A 19949-nucleotide genomic window follows, 5' to 3' on the forward strand; every position below is an offset into this window, starting at 1 on the left:
TATCGTCTAGTTCTTTGTAACACACTGTTAGCATGCTTAATTCAATTCACTTTAACTTTATTTCATTTTAAGTATATTTAAGCATTTTTCCAACACTTTGGTGATATAATACGATTGTACTGCAGGTTTGTTTTGAATGCTCATGAATCTTGATTTTCACTGGTGGACTTCAGTAAACTTGAAGTTTGTGAAAAGTTGCGCCAATCAAGGACTTCTTGAGTACACTTCAGTGTACTTGAAGGCAAAAAATAAAATAGCACACGGTGTACTTGGTGCATGATTCAAAAAGTGTTATTTAAGTCTGATGTTTTCGCCAAGGTAGTGAATAAGATAACTACAACAGTAAAAATGATTCATGTTATTCATCTCTATCTTCAGAGTACATTAGAATCCAATATTTGAGCTGCAGTTATATGAAGGTCTACAGATGAATTAATTGGCTTTAATAGTGCAAATGTTTCTTTGAGTAACTGGAGAAACTGGGCAGCGTTAGAGCAGCCTCTGATCCGCTGTGTGTGCGGGGCAGAGGGCAACAAGAAAAACCTTTCAGAATAATACATGTGTGATAATCATTATCTTTACCCTCAGGCCAAACTGCACGGTAAAAATAACCCTCGTCAATAGTCCCTGGCCGGGCTGCAGTATCTGTTCCCATTCTGAGTAATGGTCACTGAGCTGCAGCGCGCTACAAAAATCACACTGTTCAAGCGCGGAGCCCAGAGGCGTCAGGCAGCAGGCGGCTGCACTTGTGCTGCTCTCACCCACTTTGCCTCTCAGGGTCCGAGAGCCGGGGATTGTCAAGTAATTAGATAGTACACACCGGCATGATGCGCGTCGTCTCCAATTACTATCTGGACACCCCTTGACAGCCTGATTAATGTCTGCGAGAGCCGCTCCTTTTGTTTCCTGCTTTAACTGTGACTTTGTTGACTTGCCCGCTCTCCACTGCATCTTCGCTGAATCTCAGAGTGCATTTCAGGCATGAAATATGGCCGCTTTATTGTTTTTAATTAAAAACACATTTTGCTCAATTTCCCCTCGTTACCACATGCAGCGAGGAGAGGAGGAGAGGCGTCGTTTTCTAAAGAGCAACCAGGACCTTTCTGCTCAAGGGTGTCAATTTGTGGTGATTTAAAACTACTTTTGGATTAATGGGGAGAAAACAACATTAGAGGCTTTTTATGAGGTGCTTAAGGGACAAATGGTCTGTTATTTCAAACTGTCCTATCATTTAGCAGGGAGCTAGTCCTTGAAGCACCTCAGCAGGGGTGCTAATACGAAGACCTCACAACAAATCCTTGAAAATCCCCTTGGTCGGATGCTGCGGAAGAGCTTCAATGTCAGCTGCACTTGGTGAATTAAAATTTTGGAAATTAAAATCCAATAGGCGGCGTAATTGATCCTCCTTCGCCGACCTTAAAAAACTGCTCGCAGCGTAAGTGAAAGAGACAGAGAAGTAGTCGGGATAAAAATCAATAGGTCTCAGCATATATTACCAGCAAAGGAGATGGAGTGAGGTGAGAGGAAGACAGGCAGAGAGGGGTGGGGGGGCACAGACAGGCAGACGAGGCAGCGGGCAAAGAGGCCGACAAGAACACAGGAAGGCGGCACATAATGAGCACGTGCACTGTGATGTGAGGGGATGTCGTGAAGCCACTGGAAAACGGCCTTCCATTGATTCACCAAGGCCAGTTGTGAGGCCTCGAGCGGAGCTGAAGCTTATTGACTTTACAGCTTCGGAGCTGAGAGCACGACGAGAATCATTTTCGCGTAACGAGAGTGCCAACGCCAGGATTTGTGCCCCTCGAAACAGACATTTAGCATTTCGCAATTAACAGATTTGGTCAGCGTGAATTCGTGGACTGCTTCTGATTTCCCCGGAGCTGTGGCCAGGCTGAAGCCGGCCGAAAGGAGAAAGGTGAAGGAAACACTAAACCATAATTATTATGGGTTTTTCTCCTGGAGAACTGGCTCTTGTCTATCTACCTTGTGAGTCCACTAATGGGGGTTGTAAAAGAGGAGATAAAGTGAGTTTGAGGCCCAAATTACAACCCTCTCACACTAATTAGACAATAACACTGTAATTGACTTTCCACCTTTCTTGACTGGCATACCAAACAGGCACTTCTGAGAGATGAAACTATGAGTACTTTTTAAATAGCCTTTATTTTCCCCTTGAGTAAAATCATCTTATTCTTTACTGTGAGAGCAGCATTTCTACTTAATTTCACTGATTATTTCAAACCCAAGACTTGTTATTTTCATGTCTGCACCTTGAGTTTGTAATTCTTTACTCCAACATTTAGCACGTGTTTATTATTTATCAGCACTAACATTTAATAGATTATTTATAACACATTATAATGATATTATAAAAAAGCCATATGGCCAGTTTAAGTGTTTTTTTATGTACAGTGTTTTCAACAAAGACATAGACACATATAGACATATATATAGACCTATATTCTTATAATTGTATTTTATTATATTGTCATTTGTTGCACATTTATATACCAGCCTCCGATTATGGATGCTTCAGATTTTCAGATTTCAGGTCTGATGTGATTCGATTCAGCTGCATTTAGGATTAGCATTATTACTATTTTTTCAATTTTTTTTTCCATACTGACTTATAAAAAAGTCTGTTATCATCAACAGTAAACATGCACAGATATGTACTGTTTAACCTGTTAGCTGACTCCATGGAGGATTGGTGTTTTACTAAATGCTGCTGACCTGCTGATTCTGTTGGCCTACCTGAGTTTGCTCACTGTCATTCGACTGAATTTAACCCTGCAGCAGCATCAGTTCAGGCTAGCTGCTGGTCCTAGCCGCTGATGCTAGTTGCAGGTGCTGACTGCTCCTCTCAGTGCCTTCACTGTTTGCGCTCCTGTGGTCTTTTTTAAATGAGCGGCGACATTCAAGGAACCACCGTGCACATTTTACAGCACATGTGCATATTTTGAAGACTGCGAATGCAGCATAAGGTCTTCAGTCGGCGTTGTGCGCGGTAGCTTGACGTGGTCTGTGGTTGTTGCAGGCTAGCTGGAGAGGGCAGGTTCACAATGAAATGAGTTAAAACTGGAGATATGTGATATGAGACACCCTTTTAAACTATCTGAAGTATAAGAATAGGGGCCCTGACACTAACTACCGGTAAATAGTATTTAAAATATATACTTGTTAACACTTACCCTAAACTATTAAATGACATTTAATCCATCAGTCTAAACACTGATTAAATAGGTAAGGTGGAATAGATAGTGACATATATTAAGTGGAAATAATAGTACAATTTAAAAGAATTTTTATAGCAGAAGCTGCTGCCTTTAGCTCTTTTCTGTCACACAGATGATGATATATTTATAGTTTCATAGCTCTGCAACACACTGAAACTACATTTAAGTGAACGTTTTTTATTCTTTATAAGGTGAAGGTTTTTTTCTAACCTAATAGGTATGCAGGGCAAAGCAAATTGGAATCAGGTCACAAAGGTCATTGAGCATTAAAACAACATTATATTAGCTTATTACATCATATATATATTATAATATTACATTATGCAAGCTTTCTGAAAGATATTGCATTCAGTACGCTTCAGTAGCCTGTCGCTGTGGAAAACAGGGTCAGTGGGAGCATTAACCTTCGAGTATGATATGGTACATATCTGTAGTACAGTAGATAAAGAGGAAAAGTATTGCACCATGCAACGTTACAGTAAGTTATATGAAGCTCAGATACAGACTGATGTGAAGTTAAAAGTGTTTTAAATGGAAGAAAAAGCCTCAACTTGACATATAACATCCAACTTTAGTCCAGTTTAGTTAATTATTTTCAGAAGATTCTTGCAGAAAATGGGTCACGTCTTATGTATTGATTCAGCTCAATCTTTGGCTCATATTAGTAGAATTGTTGTTCTTTACACCCCTACATATTTGGTATTTTTGGAAACCTTGGGATCTCTGCTTGACTTTTAAAGGAAAAGTTCCGTGAGTTTGATCAACGCTTAGTTTTTATGATGACGGGACCACTGGCAGGTCAGTGAGGTTTTAAAAGGAAATATTAAAAATATTCACCATCCCTGGAGGTGTAATTGAGCTCGAGCTGGTGCTCGTCGTTCTATCTCTGCGCTTCTTTATTAGATTTATCTATTCTCCATAAGCCGTACCGTCTGTCTGCTGCATCAGAAATACGGTGTGTTCTTTCAGCGAGCTAGGGCTTGTACATTTGACAGAGCAAACACTCCCTGGAGACGTAGCTGAGCTGAACAGGTGATCCGCAAAAGGTCGGCGGTGCGGCCAATAGGTCGGCCCTCTCGGAAGCTCCGTCTGCTCCTGTCGCCCTCTGCAACAGCTCAGCGAGAGCCGGTTTTGAGCTACTGCGGCCTCCGAGGTCAGACTGAGGCTACTGTGCGCATTTGTGCACGAACATATGTGCGCCTGAGTATTTTATCTCCTCTGAGCCCGCGCCGCGACTAGTCGTGTCCGGGGATGTGTGTGCATTCGGCCGTCTTTTTACACATCTGCCTCTGGGGGCATGTGTGTGCAGTAAGCAAAAGTCTTCGCCCCCCCCCCCCTGCTCCCTCCAGCCTCCTCATCAGCATTCAGTCCCCCTCCCTCCTGCCACCTCCACTGGTGACCACCGGTGTGTGTTGCTGACATTTCTGGCAGCCCGAGGACAAAAAACCACACATCTCGCTGCTCTGTCGCCCCACTGGTACGGAAAAGGTGAGGAGCTGTTGTTATTATTTTCTCCCTTTTTTCGCTCTTACACAAACACTCGCTTCGTTTGACCGAAAGCCCTGCTGAGGTTACCTCGGAGGAGGGAGGGCACGACGGCGACGCTCAAATATAGCCTCTGTGGCCTATTTAGGTCCCCTCCAGACAATCAACCAGCCATGACATCAACAAAGTATGACTGAAGTGTTTCCATGGCAACAAAAACATAGCGCAATGACATTTAAATCAAGGCCACTCTTTATTAGCCTCCCTTTTGTTTTCATTCCAGGAGACAAAAGAGAAATTGAAAAGAGCCTACAGGTCTTCACTCTCCACAGGGTTTCTCGCTCCTGCACGGAGTCTATCAGCGCTCTATATTAAGTCTACCAGTAATTTGTCAGCAGCATAATGCTCATCAGGCAAACGGGATCCACTCATTACTTTCCTCTGGACTATTTCATTTCCGATTTGAACCTCATTTGTCTCTCAAATTTTCGGATGCTCCCTCGGGATTTGTCTTTTAAAGCAGGGAAGCAGACTGATTGCTTTTTAAACAGGATGATATAGAGGGAGTGGAGTATTTAAACAGTCCATTTGTCATGACGCAACGTTCTGTGCACACCGCAGCAAATATTGAAAGACCGCTTCCGCATATTTTTAACCAGGCGGAGAGCGACGGCAATGAGATCCAGCTCTAATACTCCCAACCGGAGGAAGTTAATACGCCACACAGCCAAACACGGCATCTATTTTTCTCTCTGCGCGTCTCCTCATTTCCTTTCTTCACATCCCAACTTGCCCCCTTCCCTTTATTCCTCCCTCCATTTTTCAACTTCTCTCAACTTGTTCCCACTAAATCTGTGATTCAGCCACTGAAATCATCTTCTTTCATTTCTATTTCTGGGCGCTTCCCTCTTTTCACTGAAGGTGTACGTGGGGAGCGATGAATGGGAAGGTTATCGGGAGCGAGCTGAAATGGAACCGTCTCTTCAGATTAAGATGCATGCTACCGTGCGACGTGCAGTGAATGAGAAAATATTGTAAGGCTGAATCGGCGGCGAGTGGGGGTGGGGGGGTTGCAAGCGGTGTCTATGTGAGGTGCGGCGACTGCCGGATTGAGGGCAACACTGTGAAACATCAACAGCGATTCGGCTGTAATTTGTGCTACTTTATCCATTTGAGCCTGAAACCCTTTGTTTACTCTGACTTTCAGAGCTCTGTTGAGTCAAGCGCTAAATGTCAAGAACTGGAATTGAAAAGCTGCGTTTCACACTCTTCAAAACACATCAAGGTGGGCTATTTGGTGGTGAGTGTAACGCTATCGAGATGGGTGGGATGTCACAAAAGAGAAAGCAAACAAACCACTTGAAGATTAAGCGCCAAGGTCAGCCACAGGTGTGCGAGTCGGAAAAGTTTTGCTTGTGAATTAAAATTCATCTGCTTACTCGCAGCCGACTTTGCGAACTCCTTTATACTCATGTTGACTTTTTAACGGTGCCAGACGAATTTCATGAATCCTGGGACAAGTGCAGCTGTTCTGAGCTCTGCATCTTTGAATTAATCACTGCCTTGACCAATGGCATCTCCCTTCTCATTATAAGCTGCTCCTGACCAATCACGGCCATAAACACTTGCTTGACTCATGGGCACACAGGTTAACAGACTCCGGTATGAATGCTCAGAGCCCATATGCTCAGGCTGCTCCCCTGCTGCTTCCTCGGGGGAAAACCAGACGGGTCCCATGAAAAGCCTAATTCAAACCACCACCTGGTTAATGAGTGAATACTAGACGAATGATTCATGGCAGCTGGATACAGGCTATTACTCTTTGACTTTCTGTGCCACTCCAGGGCTCAGGGGCTGACTGACTGATGGATACGGAGGCACGGCGTACCAGAAAATAACAACAAAATTCTCACCTAGGCAATAAATTGTTTGCTAATGGATATGGACAACGTGCCACAGGAATTTATGACATTTGGGTCCTCATTTGTTGGAGCGGGGTGATATTGCAGATGACATTAAATGCGTCCGGCTGCAGCTGCAGCTCACATTAATCATACTCTGAGAGTCAGGACCTGTCAGACCAGATTAGGCAGGGAGCAGAGCTAGCTTCATTACGCCTCTGCCTCACTCCTGGGTCAAGGAAGATCACAGAAAAGTGTGTGCGTGTGTGCAGTAATGCCTGCATTACAACGGACCATGTTTACATCCTTGTTTCTGTTTGTGTGTCTTTGGTAATAACCCGTGACGGGCGTTGGGTTGTTGCGACACGAGGGGCCTGGCAGGTTGAAGCTTCGATTGGCTGCGCCCGGCGAGACGCCGGAGAGTCGATCAAATCCAGTAGCAGTTAGCCACAGCCCGTCGGCAGGGTGACCTTACCACCATGCAGTAAATTTCACAGCTGTTTTTCAGGTGTCATAAAGATTAAACTTAAACACCAGATAGCAGCTGATAAACAGTGATGCTTCATAAACTTCTAAGCATCTGATAAAACCACCTTGCTCCAAGCAGGACATATTTGATACGAAAAAAGAAAAAAAAAAAAAAAGGCCTTATCCCCTATCGTCAGGCTGTGCTTTTTTTTTTTAATAGAGTTGAACTTCAGTGTGATTGACTGCAGGGGAAATAGAGTGTAGGCGCCTGTGGTTTTCAACTCTGATACTCGGAGTAGGGCCTCAAATTTTGAGATAAGAATTTCTATTGCAGTTATGACGGATGTGCTGCTGCAGACAGTGCAGTTATGGAGAGAGCGAGGAAGTGTGGGAGGGGACGAAGGGCAAGAAAAATTCAAATCCACAGCGTCACGAGTCGACCGTCGTTCCAATAAGACGCGAAGCTCGAACTCATCTGAAGTCTTCTCTCATGCATATCAATGCGCGTTGTTCAAATTCTGTCCTACAATCAAGGAACCATTCATGTCCTCAAACATCAAAAATTACCGCACGGCATCGGGACGCCTCCTTCTGTGTCGCCACGATGATTCAGCGGTGGGAGCTGACAGATCGGTGGAATAATGAACAGCGGCATGCTGGGTGATTGCGGGCGCGAACACATGCCTGCCTTTGCTCTTCAAACTTCTGTATGCCAGCGACAGCGGCGGCAGTCCATCCTCCCTCCTCCTCTGCTCCCGCTGTTCCTGGAATGGTAGACGCTCATGCATAGAAACTCTCTGAGTGAGCGCGACAAAACAAACAGGTTTGAAAACTTCTTCTCCTTCAGAGGCCCCAGGTGACTTTACCGCCTTTGTGTGATCTGGGCGCCTTTCTTGTTCTGTCACACTTTTCTTTACTTATTAATCCATCTCCGTCTCGCTGTGGCTTTGATGCTGCTGACAGCGGAGCTGTCCTGATTCTGTCACCAAAGAAGCTCCAAAGGTGGGGTACAGTCGCTGTGATGGGACTACAAGGGCTTTGGAGAACCCCAGATGAGAGGAAGTAAAACAGCCAAGAGTCCACACAGACAAATTTGGGAGCGGCATCTGAAGGCATCCCTGAGACGAGGTACATTAGCTGACGATTTGTCAGTTAATGTACAGTACAGCACTGCTGGGCTATTTAGAGCAATGAGGAGGTTTCTGAGATGCCACGCAAACACACAGCTACAACACACACACACCCACACACACACACGTACACACACAGGCTTCAGTCACAATGCCAGAGCAAGGTACATTAGTGCATTAGACATTTTCTCCTCTGCACGAAACCCTCTGTAATCCCCCCCTGTGGTTAGAACAGGCTTGGCGTTTGTGATTCCTTTGGAAGAAAGCAAGATTGAAAGCTGGCAGGATGGAGAACACGTAAGAGATGGTTCAGCAGGATTGTAGCCAGTCGAAATATGTTTCAGAAAGAGACATAATGCGCCCTCTGGGTGGATTAGCTAGCACTGATACTCACAGTGGGGTGGCCTGTCAAAGCGCCCAGGAGCATGCAAGAGGAGTGAGTCCATTGTTGACTCAGCAGCTACATGTCTGTGCATGTATGTTATTGGACAGAACATTAAAATAATTGATGAGAGGAAGTTGTAAATGATTAATATAGATTATTTGCTTTATTTTGCTCTCTGTTGACAGACATGTGGCCTCTGGCTGCAGCAATGTGTGTCGTTTCTCTTCCAAACAAACTGAGAGGCTATTTCAGAGATGGCGGCCATCCCAGTTGTAAATTACTTTGGAGTGGAGTCAAGGGTGAATGTGTATCTGTGTGTGTTTGTGTACAAGTAGACTAGGGAGAATGTCGATCCGTCATTTCGGCTATCACGTGGGGTGAAAATCATTTTAAAAGTGCTGAACTTCCAAACAATGACATTGGAAGAAAGAGCTTCAGAGAGCGTGGGTGAATTAATTTGCTCGGCACATGAACAGCTGTTTGTCTCTATTTACCCTGAGTTTTTGCAAAGGAATACAAACAAGCAATTTGATATGATAAGTGAGACTTGCTGCATTTGATTTCCCTCTCAGCGACTGCGCTCCTCTGTTGTGAGCCGCCATCATTCTAATCCTCATAGATGTTGGGGTATGTGGCTGATAGGGCTCCTGTGGGGCCGATGTGCGAGTTATAGCATCAAGTACCATAAACACATGCTGTTCAAGTCTGTGAATTGATGAGAAAACACTTTTGATAGATAAGTTTATGGAAATGCCATGCAAGGAGGAACTAGATGGGCTGTCAAGTCGTTTTTTATGCCGGGATGTAAATGTTACCCAGACAAGGAAATTGCCTCAGCTAATTAGAGATCACCCACATACCGAGGGACAGCACGTGCTAAGTGGCAGATTGATGGAAGCTGCACCTTTGATGATGTCTGGTTACAAAATGTCAGGTGTAATCTTCTTGTACAGCCATGACAATGTGCATTAACAAGAGTTCAATCACTTAACTGCTCTCCCTTGGTGCCAGCCTTGTGTAACCTCAGTGTAACACGAACAAGAGGCAAAGAACATAATAGAATCAGAACAGAACAGAATACCGGTTGAAATTTGTCATTTGTGCATTTGTTAAGGTTAAAATTAATGGTTATGTTTGAAATTATGCAATTTGTAAAGCCAAAACAGTTATTTTGGCACTGCAAAATTTGGCATTATACAACAGGACACTGGCACTGAAATCTAAACTTGAAGGTGAAAAAAAACAAGCTCTGGCCTTCAGAAACTTGTGCTGGCAAAATTTGCACTGGCACTGAAAAAAGAAACTGGCATTAAAAAATGGCAGCTTAGAGTAAAGAATGTAACACACTGGATCCAATTTGACCGCAGACTTAAAATCATCAACCAAGGCCAACAAGCAGGGTACGTTCTGGACATCTCCCCAGGCGATGTTCATCAGTGCTGAGCGTAGTTGGGAAGCACCGAGCAAACAAACAAGTTATCAAATCCACGTGCACGGTGTGAATGCATACACACGAGAGTGACAAACTAAACCAACTGCAAATCAGGCAGGTGACAAAAGAAGTGTGGTTTCATCCACTGACCGAACAAGGAGCATCACAAAAAAGAGCTAAAGCAAAACAAAAAAAAATCCTCCAAAACAAAAAAAAGGCTCCAAAATAATAAACCAAAACGATGAAACCTGCAAAACTCTCTAAAAAGAAGACTTAACAACATGCAGATGTCAAGAACGTTTCAGGGATTCTATTCACTAATGAAGAAAAGTCACCATTAAAGATAAAAATAGTGTTTATGCTCTGATGCTCCAAAAAAAAAAAAAGCCATGTTTTACAGATTAAGATGTTGCGGGTGAATAAGTATGCATCTGTTCATTTAAATTTAAGGAATTTTAAGATCTTTTGAGGAGCCGCTGACATCCTGTCCTCTGTAGTGATAACTGCGGCATACAGAAGAGTGTAAACAATCCAACTTGGTAACATCTCATGTGGGAAAAGGTGGCTTGCTCTCACGGTGAAATTGCAGTGGTTAAGCAGAATGACAAAGGGGACGGTGCGGTAGGACTGGGGTTAAATGGTTGCATTTATATAGTGCTATTATCCAAAGCGCTTTAAAATGACTCACTCACACTGATGGAGAAGGGGCTGGCATTGGGAGCAATTTGGAGTTCTCTGAGGACCCTTCAAGGACACTTCCACAAATGGACAGCGGACCACCAACCCTGCGATCAGTGGACGATCCATTCTACCTCCTGAGCTACAGCCGCCCTATAGGTTAGAGGGCCATTAGCTTGTAAAGGCCACACATCGTCTATAAACAATACTTATGCACAAAACACATATGCACCACACACAGAAGCTGATGTGAATCTGGTGAGAGACTGTCAATCAAACTCACATCCTAAACTTACCTTTAAATGATTTATGAGTGAATTTCATTGTTCTTTTTATTTACATTTGAGCCACTGTGTCACCTTCATTAAGGATCTTTTCAATTTTATCCTAACTTGTAAAGCACTTTGCAAAGTTGCAATATGAACTCCATAAATTCATCATGGCTCATCTTCTGATGTTTAATAAAGGCTGAGATATCACCGCGGTGTTGGCTTACAGATCCATGTGATGAATTTGCGGTACAGACGCTATAAATAGCCACAGCCCTGCATAATGACAGCTGTTCTGACGCTGTTGGAGAACCGCGCCGATGCAACACAGCCGGTGAAACTGTTTATTTTTTAAGTGCTGGAGAGGGCAGAAGTAAGGTTTCAAGGCGTTTCTGCATCCATTTATGGCAAACGCGGGACTGGAAATGGTGGTTTGTGGGCCCAGTTCTGCAATGATTGAGATTTATAAAACAGAACCAGGCAAACGCACAGCTTTATAAATCCGATGAAAAGAACGCGTGTGCATATTTCTGCCTTCGTGCGTACAAAGAGCTTCGGTCGTGAGTTTTATGCATCTGGCCCCGAGTGTATCCGAAAGCTCTTCAAAAGCCATGTCATGCAGTCTGAGAGAGATCAGGGACACGGTGTCATGGATGTAAAGCACCCTGCAGATAACAATCCCTCCTCATGAGTCACAAACATAAGCGGGTAAAAAGCTACTGACTGCTTTCAAACCGGTTGACACCGGCTGTAATTCACCTTCAGCTGCTGAGGCCTCCCTACCTGCCAGCACCGTCGTGGCCTCCCTGCCTGCCAGCACCGTCGTGGCCTCCCTGCCTGCCAGCACCGTCGTGGCCTTGTCTCCCGCTGCCATCATCAATGAGTTCATGCCTGCTGTGGACATTTTTAGCTCCATGCCAGTTCTTACTGATCCAGCCCCCATGACTGCACCACCACAGAGCCTTTGTGTGCCTACACTGGGGTCCGATGACTTTCTCTAGCATCGCAGCCCCTCTTCCTCCCTCCATCATTACCAACACGGAGTCCTTCTAAAGCGTCACGGCTTCTGGAACAACATGCATACCTCTCTGCACTGCTCCTGCTACTGGTGCTCCAGTCCACTGTGCGTCCTCTGGGTCCAGCTGCGGCGAAAATGGTCTTGGAGCCAGGCGAATCCAGGTTATCAGGCGCCATGGAGCCTGCCCCTCTTCATTCCTTTGGAGAGAGACGTGCCAAATCAGCACAAAGTGAGGCAAATTATGAAGATACAGTGCCTGCCAGATGCTTTGTGCCAGTTTTTAAACAGCTCCGACTACAAAAGAGCTGAAAAATTAACAGCTTCTTTATGACACAGATTGGCTGCAAGTTTAAGTCTTGAAAATAGAGTTTGTTAGGTAACATTTATATGAGACATTCAGTGCAGACAAATGTTCTGATATTAATGTCTCTGTCTTTTTTTTTTTTGCCACAGTTGAAGTCGCTGGCTGCCTCACACCAGAACATGGCACAGCAAAAAAGTAATCTGCACATCTTCATAATATTTGCGTTAGAGGCTACTCACAGCTAGCTGCTGAACTACTGGTTCTGGTGAGGTAACTGCTAACACGCTAGTATTACATGCTAGCTGTGGTTAGTCTGTTTTCTCTGTACTGGGCTGCTAATCATGTACTCAATGCAGAGAATGAGCACGGGTTTACGAGCTAATTGCAGCAATGCCTTGGAATGAACTGATTTTGCCATGAAATTTAGCTATTTTATCTTCTGGTGTGTTTAGTTAGTTCTGCTGTGTTCATGCAAAGATTTATTTATGTTTTACTTTACCCTCGGCTGTCAATAGACCTAGTTTTGTGTCTCTGTGGTTTATACAAAACAAAATATTTTTTTTCTTCTTTTGAGAAAAACTCTCCTAGAAAGACAGAAATTGTCAATTCAGTCATTTATTTTGTCATGCTGAGGAATATTAAAGCATTTTGAGTGGGCTCAAAGTTCTTTTGAAGTAACTTAAACAGGAAATGATTTCCAAATTTTTGTGAAGACGTTTTTTCCTGCTGCAATAATATTCATTCATTATCCATGACACTGCGCTACCATGGGGAATAAGAGAGTTTTGACAGTTAACAGGGGAATGTAAACCCGAGGATTGTGCATGAAAAGCGCCATCTTTGGCTGTGCTTTACCTTTTGTTTTTCGCTCTTGATGCAGTATTCATCTGTCAGCAGGCCTGTGTGTGTGAACAGAGACACTTGGATGAATGTTCTGTCTCAGTGCTGAAGAGAGACTGTGGTTTCATGGATTTAATTAGTGTCTGTTGGGTACACTGTACACTTTTTTTTTACCAGAGAAATATAGATTTTAAAGTTTACTCATAATTTGATTTTTAATTGAGTCTGCTCGCTATCTTGCCTTTTACAGGCATGTGTGAAGTACCGTTTTATCATGCAACATGAATATAAAGTCATTTTGAATGACGCCAGCATAACAAATAAGCAAAAAAAAACAGACATAGACAATCATTTATTAGCAGATTCTCACTTCTACGGTCTATTTTGGCCACTCATTGAGCCTCTGTGTTGGCCTTTGATAAGGTGTGTACATTGTAGACATATGATGGAGGATGATAGGTCAGAGTGAGTGTGTTACCTTTGAGATATAGCGGGTGAAAAACTGGTTATGGCCTGTTATCCAACACCATCTTCATTGGTTCCCGCCTTTGTGAACGCTCATATTTTTGGACCTGGAGAGCTCTAAGCTCAGAGAAGCAAGGGCTCAGAGAGAAAGATAAGACGTTAATATAGCCTAATAAATGTTTTTTTTTTCCAAGCCTGAGTTCACCAGTTGCTAGCTGGTCTTTGAACAGTGTCACTTTGTGCTGCTGAGGGAACAAACGCGGTCAGCTTCACTCTTGCCTCCGAAGTCTGCTTTGGTTACCACCTGCCATGGCCGACTCATGCTTGATGGCTTCAGGGCAGTCCTCCAGCAGCAGCTGTGGTAGGCACATGTGGCATTTCTCCTGTTAAATCTTCTACTGAGATGCCAAAAAGTGTACTCCACCAATCTGAGCAGTCTGTAATAAAGGATTTGATTGGGTCTCTGGCATCCAGAGTATGTCCTCATGAGGTCACTCTCAAGGGGAAGGCCTTGTTCCAAGTATAGGTGTAGGTGGTGGAATTACCGGTGAGCTCTCCTTGTCCCTGTCTAAAGGCTGATGCACAGAGTGTACCAGCCTCAGCGTTCTTGCCAGAGGCATCGACATCATTGACTTGGAAGCACTAGTTTGCAAAAACAACAGCCAACAGAAAGATGGCTCCCATTTCAGTTGTAGCGCTGCGACCCTGAGTATGGTGCCTGAATGACAAAGTGCTCACTGTCAATGGAGCCATCGTCATTAGGAAAACTGACCTCAGCAGGTACAGGTTACAGATTACATTCTATCACAAGGTTGGCAGTACTTTGGATGAAAGCCCCATATAAATGCAGCTTATCTACCATTCCACTGAAGTCTTGTCTTATTTCTTCATACCACATTGTAGCACATGTCAAATATTATTAACTGCTTTCCCATTAGCAAAATTAGCAAGAGAGCAAATCAAGCAAAATCCATCTAAACTGCTCTGCTATATTTCTTCCTTCTTCCAGCTCTCCTTCACCTGCCTCCATCGTCTGCGTTTCCCCGACGACCTTCTTGTTATCATCTGGGACATTCTACCACAAGAGAAAAACGGCCACACAGTGTCACACCAACAAATCAATTCATACATTAACTCAATATAGACACTTCTGAAGAGCTGTGCGTATGAAATGTCTTCTGAGTCTTCTCATCGCGTCCAACCTCTGGCTGACGCTTGAGCCGCTCTGAATTTAATAATTAACAGTAATTTTGAGCAGCTTTGACATTTCATTATGTAATTAAAGTTGTTTTTTTCTCCTCTTAGCTTAGCTCTTAGCGTGTCATATTTTTGTCGTTAAAAAGGGGGAAACATTCTGAATAAAGATCAGAGGCATTTGCAAAACCTACATCAATCCTTATTTAACTAATGCAAATAATCAAATTATTTTCTATTTATCTTTAACACAGCACCCCTTTTTTTTTTTTGGATTTGGGGCTTTTTAATAAAGATTGATATCTTTAATGAAACGCTGCCTCGTCGTTCAATATGCCAGCTTGCTGTCGGTGGCTGTGGGTGGCACAGTTTGAACAGGAGAGGAAGGTTTTCCGCCAGCTGCTGTTGAGGGCGATCGAGCGGCCGAATGACGGCCTCAGTGCCTGCTGTTCTGCCTGGACTGGCAGCAAACAGCGATAGCGCTTTCCGAAAGACATGAAGGAGCTGTTCTGCTATAAGGTGTGCACGGCCGGGGTTAGCGATCTTTGTTAAGGCCTCCACACCAGAGTCCACATCTTCCAAATCCATTTCACAAAGAGGGCGACCTCAGAACGAGCCTGTGTGGGTTGTTCCTTCCACTCTTTCCGATGGTTCACATGGTAGATGTGTTTCTGTTCCTTTTTGTCCGGGTGATGGATTACACAGGTGAGAGGGCTTATCTTGCCAGTGATGATGTATGGTCCTTGCCATTTGGCCAGCAGCTTGTTGTTGGAGGGAGGAAGGAGCAAAAGTTTTGAGCCTGCAATCGACCAGAAGTGTGCTGATGTAGCTCTCAACAGTGAACTGCCACACATACAACCAGTGCATAGACACAGAGGTTAGAAATCCAGTCTTTTGTCAGAAGGTGTTTAATTTCCACAATGTAGTACATATATGAATTGATTAACTTTTACTTGACATATGACTTGGAGGGCATATGAATTTTTGAATGCTTTAGGGGGTTTCCTGCAACAAAAAAATCATTAGAAGGATAATTTATGACGACTCTGGGTTGCCATCATCTATTCTGAGCTGCCTTCTGCCGGTGAGCCAGCTCATCAGATCTCAACTCAACAAGATTTATGGGAAATTAGACTCTGAATGCACATAATTAAGATTCATACATCTTCTAAATCATTAAGTTAATTTTACTCGAATTATTGTAAGTATTCAAGAATTCATGTCCCCTGGAAGTAGTGTGTCGAGTAAAAGTTAATTAATTCATGTACATCCTGGAAATTAAACACCCTCTGACAAAGGACGACGCTGGATATGTAATCTTCAAGTCGTGTGTGCTGACTACACGGCCTGGACACGAGGCTTGCAGTCAGATTACATGGTCGTTCTGTAAAAAAAAAATGCCTTTATTATGGTTCACTTGCAAAAACAGAGAATATCACTTTCAGGATGAATAAATCAGCACCAGTTCCGGGAGCGCACAACAAAGCACAATTAAGCAAAAATAAATCACAACAGAGATATCTGCTTTTGCAGATGAACCCTTCAACAGTTTAAACTGCATTATTTATACACGTTCCTCTTTATAAAGCCATTACTGAGTTCAACAATCTCACATTCAGAAGCCCAAATATGAATGTGAGTGTCCGTAATCCGTGTGTGTTTCATGATCCTGCAAAAGAAAAGAAATTCTTATGCATAAAAGTCAATCTGACCAAATCTGTGTCACCATAACAGCCACGATTCAAGTTTATATCAAGCGACAGAGGTAATACCTGGAATTACTATTGATTTAATACTTGAAATCATACCTGTGGACCCCAGATGTAACTCAGTACTTAGTTTAAAGCGAATAATCATCTTTCCACAAACCTAATCAAGCCTTTTTGAGCCTGACCTAACAAAGCCTTCACTGTAATGTCATGAAATGGTTTTTAAATTAGTAAAGTTTTAATTTCAATACTTAAACACTTATCCTATAATATTCTGTTATTTCAAATCCTATTTTCTGTGCCGAACACTTAATGCTGAATGTTGTGTTAATAGCGATGCGGCTGCGGATCTCATGAGATGGTCCAAGAGACAGGGCTATTGGTATGGTTCAGGTCTTTTACAAGGAGAGGGCAACCCCAGGCAAAGTTGCATTAGAGCCACAATTAACTGTGTTAATATGTACTGGATCCTCCGTGCTTTCAGCTTTCTGACAGCCAGCAGTGGCTCTGACCCTCATTAACCCCGCCACTGTACCTGCTCCTTAGCTCATATCAATAACCAGCTGGCCCTCACGCTGCACAGTAATAATGTTGGACAAAGTCACATCTGCAGAAAGTATGTTATTCAGGAGTGGAGGGGGAAAAGTTAATTTCTCATTTATACTCAAATATTTTCAAAATTAGAAAACCCTGCAGGCAATGACACACCAATGACTGCATGAGCTTTTCATTTTGTTCAGAAAAAGTTAAACTCTGAATAATTATCAATGTTTTACCCACTGGCACCGACAGACGGAAAGTCGGGAGAAAGGCCTGAGGATTTACTTAAGCTAAGAACAATGGTGGTAAAATAATTAAGAGCTGGTATGTCACGCACCATCCATGCCACCAGAGCTGACCGATCATCATTTCTTGACCTTTCAGAATAATAATGCTGCTGCTGCTGCATTCGTTTATGTACTTCTGGGACTTGATTTGGATTCTTACCTGGTCCCTTCTGCTAATCCTGGATTAGAACAGAAAAAAAGAGTGGAAATACATGTTTACACTAAACCAAAAATACTTGTCGGGCTAATTTCGAAGCTGAGTCTCACACCTTAAAGGGACAGCTGACCTCTTACACAGAACAAATCCATTAGGTGCAAGCTTGATTTGGTGTGAAAGGGGAAGATGCAAAACAAAAAGCAGGTCGGCGGGCTGGACTCATAGTCTGGGGATGGATGCCCAGAACATGAGCCAGTGGACAGGCAGCTCATAGAGAGAGTAGCCAGTGAAGTGGGCAGTCGCCTTCCTTTAACCCCCCAATTCCATTTTCCCTCCATGTCGCGCTCGCTTTTTCTCCGCTCCTCTTTGGGGATTAGATGCAGCTGCCTGCCTGTGTACAGTTTGGATCTGTCTGTCTACCTGGTGCCTCTACAAACACTCTCTTGTTCCTCTCCCTCCACATCTCTCTCTCCTCCTCTGCACTCGCCTTTCTCTGAACCTCTCGTTACAAAGCCGACAGTCAGAAAAGCAGCATCTGGCTTTTTAAAAGGATTCGCTTATGCATCTAAAAGCCGGACAGAGCCATGCTGAATAATGACTGAGGCGTTTCCTCTCATGTAAAGATGGCTGTCGCATTTGTCTCCTCATTCACCCGCCAGCGGGACACAAAAAATGTGTCCAAAAAAACAAGGATTTTGTGCCCTTTCTCTGAAGCAGGTCACTGTGATCAGATAACAGGAAGGAGGACTGGTGGGCAGAACTGATTGTTTATGCAAAACAGCCTCTTTCATACTGGTACAATGGCGAGGAGATGTGGTCCTTGACCCAGTTAATTAAAAGACTGGTGGAGATGTAACACAATATTGTCTTTGAAGTTAAACACAACAGTCCTATTCATGTTCCCAGATTAGCATTCCTTTCTCAACAGTTTGATTTAATTTGCCAAGGACTGTGGAATTACACTGCAGCTGGAACATACTGGCACTGCACTGCATTAAGTAGACCAGTAAGTAAGTACAAGAGCTGTAATTAAAGCTGAGCTGAAATCAAATTTTGCAGAGAAGTCTGTGCATACATGCTTGGTGTTTGGTTTGACTTGTGTACTTAATGTGACAACACTTTATTAGGTGACATTTTGACACGTCACAGTGAAGCACAGGTGGAAATAATAAAATTAACGATGGCATGATTGTGCACGCTGGCTCACTGTCACACTATCACAGCTTACAAGGACATTTGAATACAATAGTTTGTTAATGTGTTGTTAATGTTATTAGCACCACCTGTGCTTTTCCTGCTATAACAGTGCATGACTCTCACTGTTCCCCTATTCATATAATGTGGGTCAACCGCAGCACTGACTCATGTATTTCAATATTTATCATCACAGTAACAGCATTACCTACATTGGTTGCAGTAAATCGCATAAAATCATTAGAAAAATACATACGCTGGTTTGGTGCTTAACTATGTCCTAAACATATAAGGAGTAAACATTTATAATCATCACATTAAAAGTTACATATGTTGTTATGATGCATATTAGTCTCCCAAGTATATTAGTGCATGTGAATGCATGGATACATGTTACTTAAATCACTTTGTAGAAAGGCACTTTATAAAGTTCCACCACAGGATGTGGAATGTTGGCAAGCTAGTTAGCCTGCTTCTGTGCAGTAGTGACGGGAGATGAACCCCCTTTTTAGAGCATCAAATAACTCATTGTAACCAAACATATCAGAAAAATTAACACTTGAACATACATCAGCGTGATAAGAATGACCTAAAATGACAAAAACCATGTTTAGGAAAAGTTTATTCAACGTGTACTTTCATTTTTTTAGTGTGGCCCAAGCCCCATCCACTAATATAAAGGGGGCCGGGATTTATTACCCATACTGCAGCCTGAATATGTATATCAATATGTTTTGGCTTCAATTCTGAGGAGCTGCCAATGCTAGTTTTTTATGTGCAGTCACTGGTCCTCCCGAATATTGAATGTTGTACGTCATGCATGGACAGACAGCTTGAATCGCAGTTCAAATGGTACATAGCGTCATCATTGTATGTCAGAACACCATACAAGGACGCCTGAGTAGCAGCGCATCTATCAACTACAAGCACTTTGAATGTGAAAATTATTGGGTGTGGAGCCATAGTGTTCAAAGTGTGAGGAAACGAGAGAGGAGAGGAAGTTGCGGGCAGGTGACAGGACTGGGTCTCCGTGCAGATGGATTGTCCTCTGACAGACAGAGGCCGGCCCTCCACCTCTCTTCTTCACAGATAAATAATAGGAGGGAGCAATGAGCAACGACAGCCAGGAGGGATTGAGTCTGTGAGAGCCGCTACTCAAAGTGCAATGCCATTTATCAGTGTCACAGAAGACAAGCCATGTAAGGGAAACACAGAAAGTGTACACACACATAACGACCGCAGGCAACAGGCAAG

The sequence above is a fragment of the Chelmon rostratus genome, chromosome 18, assembly GCF_017976325.1.
Source record: "Chelmon rostratus isolate fCheRos1 chromosome 18, fCheRos1.pri, whole genome shotgun sequence".
Lineage (NCBI taxonomy): Eukaryota > Metazoa > Chordata > Actinopteri > Chaetodontiformes > Chaetodontidae > Chelmon > Chelmon rostratus.